The following is a 13719-nucleotide window of genomic DNA, read 5'->3' on the forward strand; positions in this document are numbered from 1 at the left end:
ATTAGGCAATTTTGCCAGTTTTTCGTATGTATTAGCCCACAGAATTATTAGGTACCAAGAGTCCGAGCCGAATTTTTTTGGATTCTTCCATAGTAGTATCCGTAACGACCTGGAGAACGAATCTAGTAGACCCGGAGGCATTTTATAGGGGTTTAGGAGCATTTTATTTGCAATGAAATAGTAATTAGGCAATTTTGCCAGTTTTTCGTGTGTGTTGTCCCATACATTTTTTAGGTGCCCGGAGTCCCGGCCGAATTTTCTTGGATTCTTCCATGGTAGCGTCCATAACGGCCAGGAGAATGAATCTAGTAGCCCCATAGCCGCTTTAGAGAGGTTTAGGATCATTTTATTGGCAATAAAATAGGAATTAGGTGATTTTGCTAGTTTTTCGTGTGTTAACCCACGGATTATTTAAAGGTCGGAGGTCCGGGTTGAATTTTCTTGGATTCTTCTATAGTAGAATCCGTAACGACCTAGGTAACGACTCTAGTAGCCGTGGTGTTGCTTTATAAGGACTTAGGAGAATTTTATTAGCGACGCAATAGAAATTAGGCAATTTTGCCAGTTTTTCATGTGTGTTAGCCCACAGAGTTTTTAGGTGTCGGGGGTCTAGGTTGAATTTTATTGAATCTTCCATAGTAGCATCCGTAACGACCTAGGAACGAGTCCAGTAGTCCCGGCGGCGCTTTAAAAGGGAATAGGAACATTTTATCGGCGATGAAATACAAATTAGGCAATTTTGCCAGTTTTTCGTGTGTGTTAGCCCACGAATTTTTTAGGTGCCGGGGGTCCGGGTTAAATTTTCTTAGATTCTTTCATAGTAATGTCCTTAACGACCTAGGGAACTACTTCAGTTTCCCCGGCGGCACTTTAGATTGGTTTAGGAGCATTTTATTGGCAATGCAATAGAAATTAGGCAATTATGCTAATTTTTCATTTGTGTTAGCCCACAGATTTTTTAGGTGCTGGGGTCCGGGTTAAATTTTCTTAGATTCTTTCATAGTAGCATCCGTAACGACCTAGGGAATGACTCCAGTAGCCCCGGCAGCACTTTAGAAGGGTTTAAGAATATTTTATTGGCGATGCAATAGGAATTAGGTTATTTTACCAGTTTTTCGTGTGTATTAGCCCACAAAATTTTTAGGTACCGGGAGTTTGGGTTGAATTTTCTTGGATTCTTCCATAGTAGCATTCATAACGACCTGTAGAATGAATCTAGTAGCCCCGTAGGCGCTATAGAGGGGTTTAGGAATATTTTATTGGCAAAAAAATAGGAATTAGGCTATTTTGCAGTTTTTCGTGTGTATTAGCCCACGGATTTTTTAGGTGCCAGGTGTTTGAGTTGAATTTTCTTGGATTCTTCCATAGTAGCATTAGTAACGACCTAGGGAACGACTCTAGTAGCCCCGACGACGCCTAAAAAGGGTTTAGGAGAATTTTATGGGCGACGTAATAGGAATTAGGCAATTTTGCTAGTTTTTCGTGTGTGTTAGCCCACAGATTTTTTAGGTGTCGGGGATCCGGGTTAAATGTTCTTGTATTCTTTCATAGTAGCATCCTTAACGACCTAGGGAACGACTCTAGTAGCCCCGGTGGCGATTTAGAGGGGTTTAGGAGCATTTTATTGGCAACGTAATATGAATTAGGTGATTTTACCAGTTTTTCGTGTGTGTTAACCCACAGAATTTTTAGGTGTCGGGGGTCCGGGTCGAATTTTCTTGGATTCTTTCATAGTAATGTCCGTAACGACCTAGGGAATGACTTAAGTAGCCCCGGCGGTGCTTTAGAGGGGTTTAGGATCATTTTATTGGTGACGCAATAGGAATTAGACAATTTTGTCAGTTTTTCGTGTGTGTTAGCCTACGGATTTTTTAGGTGCCGGGGGTTCGGGTTGAATTTTCTAAGATTCTTAGATAGTAGCATCCGTAACGATCTAGGGAACGACTCCAGTAGCCCCGACGGTGATTTAGAAGGGTGTAAGATCATTTTAGGTGCCGGGGGTTCGGGTCGACCTTGGATTCTTCTATAGTAACGTCCGTAATGACCTAGGGAATGACTTCAGTAGCCCCGGCAGTGCTTTAGAGGGGTTTAGGAGCATTTTATTGGCGACGCAATAGGAATTAGGCAATTTTGTCAGTTTTTCGTGTGTGTTAACCTATTGATTTTTTAGATGCCGGGGGTCCGGTTCGAATTTTCTTGGATTCTTCCATAGTAGCATCTGTAATGACCTAGGAAATGACTCCAGTAGCCCCGGCGGCGCTTTAGAATGTATTAGGAGCATTTTATTGGCGACGCAATAGAAATTAGGCAATTTTGCCTGATTTTCGTGTGTGTTAGCCCATGGATTTTTTAGGTGTCGGGGGTACGGGTCGAATTTTCTTGAATTCTTCAATAGTAACATCTGTTATGACCTAGGGAACGACTTCAGTAGCCCCGGGGGCGCTTTAGAGTGGTTTAGAAGCATTTTATTCGCGACGCAATAGAAATTAGGCAACTTTGTCAGTTTTCGTGTGTGTTAGCCCATGGATTTTTTAGGTGTCGGAGGTCCGGATCGAATTTTCTTGGATTCTTCCATAGGCGCATCCGTAACGACCTAGAGAACGACTCTAGTAGCCCCGACGGTGCTTTAGAAGGGTTTAGAAACATTTTATTGGCGACGCAATAGGAATTAGGCGATTTTGCCAGTTTTTCGTATGTGTTAGCCCACAGATTTTTTAGGTGCCGGGGGTATGGGCCAAATTTCTTTGGATTCTTCTATAGTAGCGTCCGTAACTACCTGGGGAACGACTCTAGTATCCCTAGAGGCATTTTAAAGGGGTTTAGGAGCATTTTATTGGCAATGAAATAGGAATTAGGCAATTTTGCCAGTTTTTCATGTGTGTTAGCCCACAGATTTTTTAGGTGCCCGGGGTCCGGGTCAATTTTTCTTGGATTCTTCCATAGTAGCGTCCTTAACGACATAGGAAACGAATCCAGTAGTGTCGGTGGCGCTTTTTAAGTGTTTAAGAGTATTTTATTGGCGACGCAATTGGAATTATGCAATTTTGCCAGTTTTTTGTGTGTGTTAGCTCACAGATGTCTTAGGTACCGGGGGTCCAGGTTGAATTTTCTTAGATTCTTCCATTGTAGCATCCGTAACGTACTAGGGAATGACTCCAATAGCCCCGGTGGTGCTTTAGAGGGGTTTAGAAGCATTTTATTGGCGACGCAATAGGAATTAGGCAATTTTGCCAATTTTTTGTGTGTTAGCCCATGGATTTTTTAGGTGTCGGGGCTCTGTGTTGAAGTTTTATGGTATCTTCCATAGTAGAATCCGTAACGATCTAGGGAACGACCTCAGTAGCCCCGGCAGCACTTTAGAAGGGTTTAGGAGCATTTTATTGGCGACACAATAGTAATTAGGTGATTTTGCCCACAGAATTTTTAGATGCCGGGGGTCGGGGTCGCATTTTCTTGGATTCTTCCATAATAGCATCCGTAACGACCTGGAGAACGACTCTAGTAGCCCCAAAAGTGCTTTAGAGGGGTCTAGGATCATTTTATTGGAAATGAAATAGGAATTAGGCGATTTTACTAGTTTTTCGTGTGTGTTAGCCCACGAAATTTTTAGGTGCCGAGGGTCCGGGTCGAATTTTCTTTGATTATTCTATTTAAGCATCCGTAACGTACTAGAGAGCGACTCCAGTAGCCCCGACGGCGCTTTAGAGGGGTTTAGAAGCATTTTATTCGCGACGCAATAGGAATTAGGCAATTTTGTTAGTCTTCGTGCGTGTTAGCCCACGAATATTTTAGGTGTCTGGGGTCCAGGTCGAATTTTCTTGAATTCTTCAATAGGAGCATCCGTAACGACCTAGGGAACGACTACAGTAACCCCGGCAGTACTTTAGAAGGGATTAGGAGCATTTTATTAGCGAAGCTATAGGAATTAGGCGATTTTGCCAGTTTTTCGTATGTGTTAGCCCACAGATTTTTTAGATGTCGGGGGTTTGGGTCAAATTTTCTTAGATTCTTCCATAGTAGTGTCCGTAACGACCAGGGGAACGACTCTAGTAGCCCCGGAGGTGCTTTAGAGGGGTCTAGGAGCATTTTATTGGCAATGAAATAGGAATTAGGCGATTTTGCTAGTTTTTCGTGTGTGTTAGCCCACAGATATTTTAGGTGCCGGGGGTTCGGATCGAATTTTTTTGGATTCTTCCATTTTAGCATCTGTAACGTACTAGAGAGCGACTCCAGTAGCCCTGGAAGGGCTTTAGAGGGGTCTAGGAGCATTTTATTGGCAATAAAATAGGAATTAGGTGATTTTGTCAGTTTTTCGTGTGTGTTATCCCACGAAGTTTTTAGGTGCTGGGGGTCTGGGTCAAATTTTCTTGGATCCTTCTATAGTACATACGTAACGACCTAGGTAACGACTCCAGTAGCCCCGACGGTACTTTAGAGGGATTTAGGAGCATTTTATTAGCGACGCAATAGGAATTCGGCGATTTTGCCAATTTTTTGTGTGTGTTAGCCCATAGAGTTTTTAGGTACCAGGGGTCCGGGTTGAATTTTCTTGGATTCTTCTATAATAGCATCCATAACGACCTGGGGAAAGACTCCAGTAGCTTCGGCGGCGCTTTAGAGGGGTTTAGGAGCTTTTTATTGGCGATGCAATAGGAATTTGGCAATTTTTCCAGTTTTTCGTGTGTGTTAGCCCATAGATTTTTTAGGTTGCGGGGGTTCGGGTTGAATTGTCTTGGATTCTTCCATAATAATGTCCGTAATGACCTAAGTAACGAATCTAGTAGCCCTGGAGGCGCTTTAGAGAGGTTTAAGAGCATTTTATTGGCAATAAAATAGGAATTAGGCGATTTTGCCAGTTTTTTGTATGTGTTAGCCCACAAATTGTTTAGGTGCCGGGGGTCCGGGTCAAATTTTCTTGGATTCTTCCATTGTAGCATCCGTAATGACCTAAGAAATGACTCAAGTAGCCTCGGCGGTGCTTTAGAAGTGTTTAGGAGCATTTGATTAGCGACGTAATAGGAATTAGGCGATTTTGCCATTTTTCGTGTGTGTTAGCCCACAGATTTTTTAGGTGCCGGGGGTCCGGGTTGAATTTTCTTGGATTCTTTCATAGTAGCATCCGTAACAACCTAGTGAACGACTCCAGTAGCCCCAGCGGCGATTTGGAAGGGTTTAGGAGCATGTTATTGGCAACGCAATAGGAATTAGGTAATTTTGCCAGTTTTTTATGTGTGTTAACCCATGGATTTTTTAGGTGCCGGGGGTCCGGGTTGAATTTTCTTGGATTCTTCCATTTAAGCATCCGTAACGTACTAGAGAGCGACTCCAGTAGCCCCTGCGGCGCTTTAGAGGGGTTTAGAAGCATTTTATTCACGACGCAATAGGAATTAGACAATTTTGTTAGTCTTCGTGTGTGTTAGCCCACGAATTTTTTAGGTGCCGGAGGTCCAGGTCGGATTTTCTTGGATTCTTCCATTTTAGCATCCATAACATACTAGAGAGCGACTCCAGTAGCCCCGATAGTGCTTTAAAAGGGTTTAGGAGCATTTTATTGGCGACGCAATAAGAATTAGGCAATTTTGCTATATTTTCGTGTGTGTTAGCCTACAGATTTTTTATGTGCCGGGGTCCGGGTTAAATTTTCTTAGGTTATTCCATAGTAGCTTTCGTAACAACCTTGGCAATGACTCCAGTAGTCCCGGCAGCGCTTTAGAGGGGTTTAGAAGCATTTTATTAGCAACGCAATAGGAATTAGGCATTTTTACCAGTTTTTCGTGTGTGTTAGCCCATGGATTTTTTAAGTGTCAGGGGTCTGGGTCAAATTTTCTTGGAATATTCCATAGTAGCATCCGTAACAATCTAGGGAACGACTCTAGTAGACCCGGCAGCGCTTTAGAAGGGTTTAGGAACATTTTATTGGCGACGCAATAGGAATTAGGCAATTTTTCCAGTTTTTCGTGTGTGTTAGCCCACAGATTTTTTAGGTGCTGGGGGTCCAAGCTGAATTTTCTTGGATTCTTCCATAGTAGTGTTCATAACGACTTGGAGAACGAATCTAGTAGCCCCGAAGGCGCTTTAGAGGGTTTAGAGCATTTTATTGGCAATAAAATAGGAATTAAGCAATTTTGCTAGTTTTTTGTGTGTGTTAGCCCATAGATTTTTTAGGTACCGGAGGTTCGGGTCGAATGTTCTTAGATTTTTCCATAGTAGTATCCGTAACAACCTAGGAAACGACTCTAGTTGCCCCAGCGGCTCTTTAGAAGGGTTTAGAAGTATTTTATTAGCGACGCAATAAGAATTAGGCGATTTTGCCAGTTTTTCATGTGTGTTAGCCCATAAATTTTTTAGGTGCCGGGGGTTCGGGTTGAATTTTCTTGGATTCTTCCATAGTAGCATCTGTAAAGACCTAGGAAACGACTCCAGTAGCCCCGGCGGTGCTTTAGAGGGGTTTCGGAGCATTTTATTAGCTTTGCAATAGAAATTAGGCGATTTTGCCAGTTTTTCATGTGTGTTAACCCACGGATTTTTTAGGTACCAGGGTTCCGGGTCGAATTTTCTTAGATTCTTCCATAGTAACGTCCGTAATAACCTAGGGAACGACTCCAGTAGCCCCGACGGCGCTTTAAAGGGGTTTAGGAGCATTTTATTGGCGACGCAATAGGAATTAGGCAATTTTGCCAATTTTTCGTGTGTGTTAGCCCATGGATTTTTAAGGTGCCGGGGGTCCGGGTCGAATTTTCTTAGATTCTTTAATAGTATCATCCGGAATGACTCCACTAGCCCCGGCTGCGCTTTAGAAGGGATTAGGAGAATTTTATTGGCGACGCAATAGGAATTAGGCAATTTTGTTAGTTTTTCGTGTGTGTTAGCCCACAGATTTTTTAGGTTCGGAGGTCCGGGTCCAATTTTCTTGGATTCTTCCATAGTAGCATCCGTAAAGACCTAGGGAATGACTTCAGTAGCCCCGGTGACGTTTTAGAGGGGTTTAGGAGCATTTTATTGGCGACGCAATAGGAATTAGGCAATTTTGCTAATTTTTCATTTGTGTTAGCCCACGGATTTTTTAGGTGCCGGGGTCTGGGTCGAATTTTCTTGCATTCTTCCATAGTAGCCTCCGGAACGACCTAGGGAACGACTCTAGTAGCCCTGATTGCACTTTAGAAGGGATTAGGAGAATTTTATTGGCGACGCAATAGGAATTAGGCGATTTTGCTAGTTTTTCGTGTGTTAACCCACAGATGTATTAGGTGCCGAGCATCCGGGTCGAATTCTCTTGGATTCTTCCATTGTAGCATCCGTTAATGACCTAGGGAACGCCTCCAGTATCCCCAGCGGCGCTTTAGAGGGGTTTAGGAGCATTTTATTGGCAAATCAATAGGAATTAGGCGATTTTGCCAGTTTTTCGTGTGTTAACCCACGGATTTTTTAGCTGCCGAGGGTTTAGGTTGAATTTTCTTGGATTCTTCCATAGTAGAATCCATAACGAGCTAGGCAAAGACTTCAGTAGCCCCGATGGTGCTTTAGAGGGGTTTAGGAGCATTTTATTGGCGATGCACTAGGAATTAGGCAATTTTGCCAATTTTTCGTGTATGTTAGCCCATGGATTTTTTAGGTGCCGGGGTTCGGGTCTAGTTTTCATGGGATCTTCCATAGTAGAATCTGTAACGTCCTAAGGAACGACCTCAGTAGCCCCGGAGGTACTTTAGAAGAGTTTAGGAGCATTTTATTAGCGACGTAATAGGAATTAGGTGATTTTACCAATTTTTTGTGTGTGTTAGCCCACAGATTTCTTAGGCGCCGGGGGTCCGGATTGAATTTTCTTGAATTCTTCCATTATAGCGTCCGTAACGACCTGGGAACGACTCTAGTAGCCCAAGAGGCACTTTAGAGGTGTCTAGGAGCATTTTATTGGCAATGAAATAGGAATTAAGCGATTTTGCCAGGTTTTCGTGTGTGTTAGCCCATGGATTTTTAAGGTGCCCGGGGTTCGGGTTGAATTTTCTTAGATTCTTACATAGTAGAGTCCATAACGACTTAGGGAATGACTCCAGTAGCCCCAGCGGTGCTTTAGAAGGGTTTAGGAGCATTTTATTGGCGACGCAATAGGTATTAGGCAATTTTGCCAGTTTTTCGTGTGTGTTAGCCCATAGATTTTTTAGGTACCGGGGATCCAGGTTTAATTTTCTTGTATTCTTCCATTGTAACATTTGTAACTACCTAGGGAACAACTCCAGTAGCTCCGGCGGCGATTTAGAGGAGTTTAGGAGTATTTTATTGGCAACGCAGTAGGAATTAGGCAATTTTGCCAGTTTTTTATGTGTGTTAACCCACGGATTTTTTAGTTGCCGGGGGTCCGGGTTGAATTTTCTTGGATTCTTCAATATTAACGTCCGTAACAACCTAGAGAATGACTCCAGCAGCCCTGACGGCGCTTTAGAGGGGTTTAGGAATATTTTATTGGCAACGCAATAGGAATTAGGAGATTTTGTCAGTTTTTTGTGTATGTTAACCCACGGATTTTTTAGGTGCCGAGGGTCCGGGTCGTATTTTCTTATATTCTTCCATAGTAGCATCCGTAATGACCTAGGCAAAGACTTCAGTAGCCCCGGTGGTGCTTTAGAGAGATTTAGGAGCATTTTATTGGCGATGTAATAGGAATTAGGTAATTTTGCCAGTTTTTCATTTGTGTTAGCCCACGAATTTTTTAGGTGACGGGGGTCTGGGTCAAATTTTCTTGGATTCTTCCATAGTAGCATCCGTAACGACCTAGGAAATGACTCTAGTAGCCCCGGTGGCGCTTTAGAAGGGATTAGGAGCATTTTATTGGCGACGCAATAGGAATTAGGCGATTTTGCTAGTTTTTTGTGTGTATTAGCAGACAGATTTTTTAGGTGTCAGGGGTCTGGGTCGATTTTTCTTGGATTCTTCCATAGTAGCATCCGTAACGACTTAGTAAATGACTTCAGTAGCCCCAGAGGCGCTTTAGAGGGGTTTAGGAGCATTTTATTGGCAACGCAATAGGAATTAGGCAATTTTGCTAATTTTTCGTGTGTGTTAGCCCATGGATTTTTTAGGTGCCGGGGGTCCGGGTAGAATTTTCTTAGATTCTTTAATAGTATCATCCAGAACGACTCCACTAGCCCTGGCTGCGCTTTAGAAGGGATTAGGAGAATTTTATTGGCGATGCAATAGGAATTAGGAAATTTTGCTAGTTTTTCGTGTGTGTTAGCCCATAGATTTGTTAGGTGCCGGGGGTCTGGGTCGAATTTTCTTGGATTCTTCCATTGTAGCATCTGTTAATGACCTAGGGAATGACTCCTGTAGCCCCGGCGGCGCTTTAGAGGGGTTTTGGAGCATTTTATTGGCGAATCAATAGGAATTAGGTGATTTTGCTAGTTTTTCGTGTGTGTTAACCTATGGATTTTTTAGGTGCCGGGGGTCCGGGTCGAAATTTTTTGGATTCTTTCATAGTAGAATCTGTAACAACCTAGGCAAAGACTTCAGTAGCCCCAACGGTGCTTTAGAGGGGTTTAGGAACATTTTATTGGCGACGCAATAAGAATTAGGCAATTTTGCTAGTTTTTCGTGTGTTAGCCCACGGATTGTTTAGGTGCCGGGGGTCCTGATCAAATTTTCATGGGATATTCCATAGAAGAATTTGTAACGTCCTAAGGAACGACCTCAGTAGCCCCGGCGGCACTTTAGAAGAGTTTAGGAATATTTTATTGGCGACGCAATAGGAATTAGGTGATTTTGCCAGTTTTTTGTGTGTGTTAGCCCACAGATTTTTTAGGCGCCAGGGGTCCGGGTCGAATTTTCTTGAATTCTTCCATTATAGCGTCCGTAACGACCTAGGAACGACTCTAGTAGCCCCGGAGGCGCTTTAGAGGGGTCTAGGAGCATTTTATTGGCAATGAAATAGGAATTAGGCGATTTTGCCAGGTTTTCGTATGTGTTAGCCCATGGATTTTTTAGGTGCCGGGGGTCCGGGTTGAATTTTCTTAGATTCTTACATAGTAGCGTCCGTAACGACCTAGGAAATGACTCCAGTAGCCTCGGCGGTGCTTTAGAAGGGTTTAGGATGTCACGACCCACCCCCGTAGGCGACTGAGGTCCGACCTGGACCCCTGTATACCTACCTATTAGTTGCAGTCATACTGAACTATGAACAAGGTGATACTACTCGCAAAAACCCCAATGAGTTAAAACTTTTTCATGCACGTGTGGCCTCTTTCACTCGTTTCATAGCACATAAAGGCGTGCAAGCCGACAAGGCCGCTGTAACATAATTATATTCACGAAATGTCATATAGGCACAATCGAAACGAACTCACAAACATCCCACATCCATATGTCTACAGACCTCTAGGAATAGTAACAGCAACATATGGCAGGATAAGGCCCCCGCCGTACCCCTGAATGTACAAACATATATATTAAGTGACCAGTATCAAAAAATTAGGCTCCAGAATAGTGAAGCACTTCCGACATAGCTGAGAGGAACTCCTAAGATGACGGATCTCCAGAATGGACATTTGTATCTGCGGGCATAAAACGCAGCCCCCCAAGAAAAAGGGGGGTCAGTACGATATATGTACTAAGTATATAAAGCATAACGCATCATAACTGAGAGAACAACTGAAATAGGGATGCAGGAACCAGTATAACAGTTAATAAGGCACTATACCTACATTTTATAACATAAGGGCATATATGTCATCTTCATATACTGTATCCGGCCCGCTAGGAGACTCGATGTTACCATGTCATCGCATACGGTGTCGTATCATATGTTACAATTACATTATTATGTTTTCACATGTCTGTCTATCTATCATTACATATCATACCATACCCGGCCCAGTATGGGTCTCGGTGTTATAATCATATCATCGCATACCATATCCGGCCCATTAGAGGACTCGGTGTTATCATCATATCATCATATACCGTACCCGGCCCTTTAGGGGACTCGGTGTTATAATCATATCACCATATACCGTACCCAGCCTATTAGGGGACTTGGTGTCATATACCGTACCCGGCCCATTAGGGGAATCAGTGTTATAATTATATCATCATATACCGTACCCGGCCCATTAGGGGACTCGGTGTTATCATCATATATAGGTAGATCATTATCTGAGACTCACTAGGGTAATCATACTGAACTATCGTTCGTGGATCAGGCATCTCATGTGCCCTTTGAGTGCCACTAGGGCTATATTAAGTGAAGTCTCAAGAATTATAGACATATTCTAGGGTAATGCCAACCGGCTTAAGGAAATCATAAACATCTTTCATCACAGAGTCCTTAGGAATAGGAGCTCTAAGTCCCACTATTAATCGACATATAGACGGCTCAGGGAGGGTAGCTCAACTACGATGAGAGTTTTCCTGCCAAGGAGTGAATATGAGACATATAGCGTATTCAAAGCTTAAGAATGGACTTACTCTAGAGCTCGTATCATGTATCGGTTTCTTTAAGACATGTCAAAAGAAAGAAAGGGTAGGCCTCACTTGTTTGTCCCTTCCTATCCCAAAGGAGTTTGAGAGATAATAATTTACCTATCGTAGGCGTCCTAGTGTTCAGCAGTGGATAAGAATCAGGAGGTATGCTCGGAGCCTTATGAATGGGATTATCCCCACTTGCATACGCAGATACACATATTTCACTTCTATCAAGGATATGCAAAGAGAAGGAAAGGATAGCCTTACATACTCATCACTTAGTTTGAGAGATAATAATTCACCTATCGTAGGTGTCCTAGTGTTCAGCAGTGGATAAGAATCAGGAGGTATGCTCGGAGCCTTATGAATGGGATTATCCCCACTTGCATACGCAGATATACATATTGCACTTCTATCAAGGATATGCAAAGAGAAGGAAAGGATAGCCTTACATACTCATCACTTCCTAACGTATGGAAGGCTTGAGAAGCCCTAGTTCAATTACTATAAGAGTGCTTTCATCAAGAAGTAAATGAGGACCGTGAATTACGCTTGGCATTTATGAGTAGATTTACCCTCAATCTCATATCATTCATTACTTAACTTGAAGCCATGCCAAAAGAAGAAACAAGATAGGCTTTACATACTTATGCCAAAAATATGCCAAAAGAAAGCTTCACATACCTTGTCTGAATTATTCCTTATCCTGTTTGCCTCGCCGTCCTTTGAACCTATTCAACATGAAAGTAATATGAATATCAACCCTTCTTAACTTTCCAGCATCTTAGGTTACACCTTAGTATTAATGGAATCTATTTCCTTAGTCGTTTCCCCGACTAGTTCTGTTATTCGCTAAGGTGTCGACGAAAATTGGGCAGCACTTCCCCTATAATGTGCCCTATCCAAATTTCCAATTAGGTCCCTAAGACCTACATCCAACAAACAACAACAACCTGCAGCGTATGTTTAAGCAATTCACACCAACAATATACAACATAAACTCCGAACGACTTATTCAAAAATATGATATCACAATAGGGCGTCTAGCCTTTATTTTATAACGCCTTTAATTATACGCAACGAGGGGTCATGTGGCTTCAACCAGAAGCACCCTAAACCACATTAGAACATATTTAGGCCCTGAAACAACACATCACACCCCTGCAGCAGCAACTCACAAGAATAACGCCTTACTTCGACGACAATTCGACTATAACGACTACAATTTGGATTGTCTTCAACGCCAAGCATTTCTATATTTTTTCACGTTTCCAGCCACACACCAGGTGTATAATACACTCCATAACAACACCATAAAGTTCAAATTGAAAGGAGAAACCTCACCTTACCCGAATTTAGCCAAAATTGTCAAAGCGCAACTCGGAACTTCTCCAAACGCACTGAAATTGAGCGGGCTGTTTGTGTTACTTCTTCGCTGCCTCAAATTGAACTTTTATGTTATTAAATACCATTATACAACTTAGGGACACTTCAAATAATTAATTCACGGAACGAAACCCGGAAGCTTACCCCAAAAGGGCCAAACCCGTAGCCCTCCTTCCTTGCCCCTTTAACGTTTTTCTCTTCTTTTTCTTCCAAATTTCCAATTGTAAAGCTGAAGTTTTGGTTCCATCAACATCATAAAACACATATATACATATCCACGTACTTAGAAAACATCGTAGATAATTAATTCACGGAAGAAAAGTGAAGAACTTACCTTAATTCTTCTTGAACCATGGTTGCCGTAGTACTCTCTTCCTCTCACATTTTCCCTCTATGTTTGGCTGATTTTTTTGGACTCCAAATGACTTAAGAGTCATTAACACATATATATATATATAGTTCCTTAGGAAGTGACACGCGTCAGGCCCTAAGGGTGACACGTGTCAAGCCCTTATTGGGCCACGGATCCACCCTTAGCCTCCAAGGCTGCCACGTGTCCTTGGTGGGGCCCACCCCCAAGTAGGTAGGTCACCTACTTGACCCCAAGCAGGTGGGTCACCTGCTGCCATGTGGCACTTCCCTAGGCTGACATGTGGCACCTCATTTTGCTGCCACGTGTCGCCTTCTCCTCTCCCCCGTGGGTTCGTAATCTCATCTTATCTTAAGAGCCGATGTAATCCGTACTACGTAAGCTTGATATATCCTTAAGAAACTTAAGTGTATAAGACTCTTAACTTAGTGGCTTATGTAGGTAAATCGAGTCCTACGACTCATTTCTTAGCCTCCAACTCTTTCCGGATTTTTATGACTCTATTTCGAACC

Source organism: Solanum dulcamara, chromosome 12 (genome assembly GCF_947179165.1).
Source record: "Solanum dulcamara chromosome 12, daSolDulc1.2, whole genome shotgun sequence".
Taxonomy (NCBI): Eukaryota; Viridiplantae; Streptophyta; class Magnoliopsida; order Solanales; family Solanaceae; genus Solanum; species Solanum dulcamara.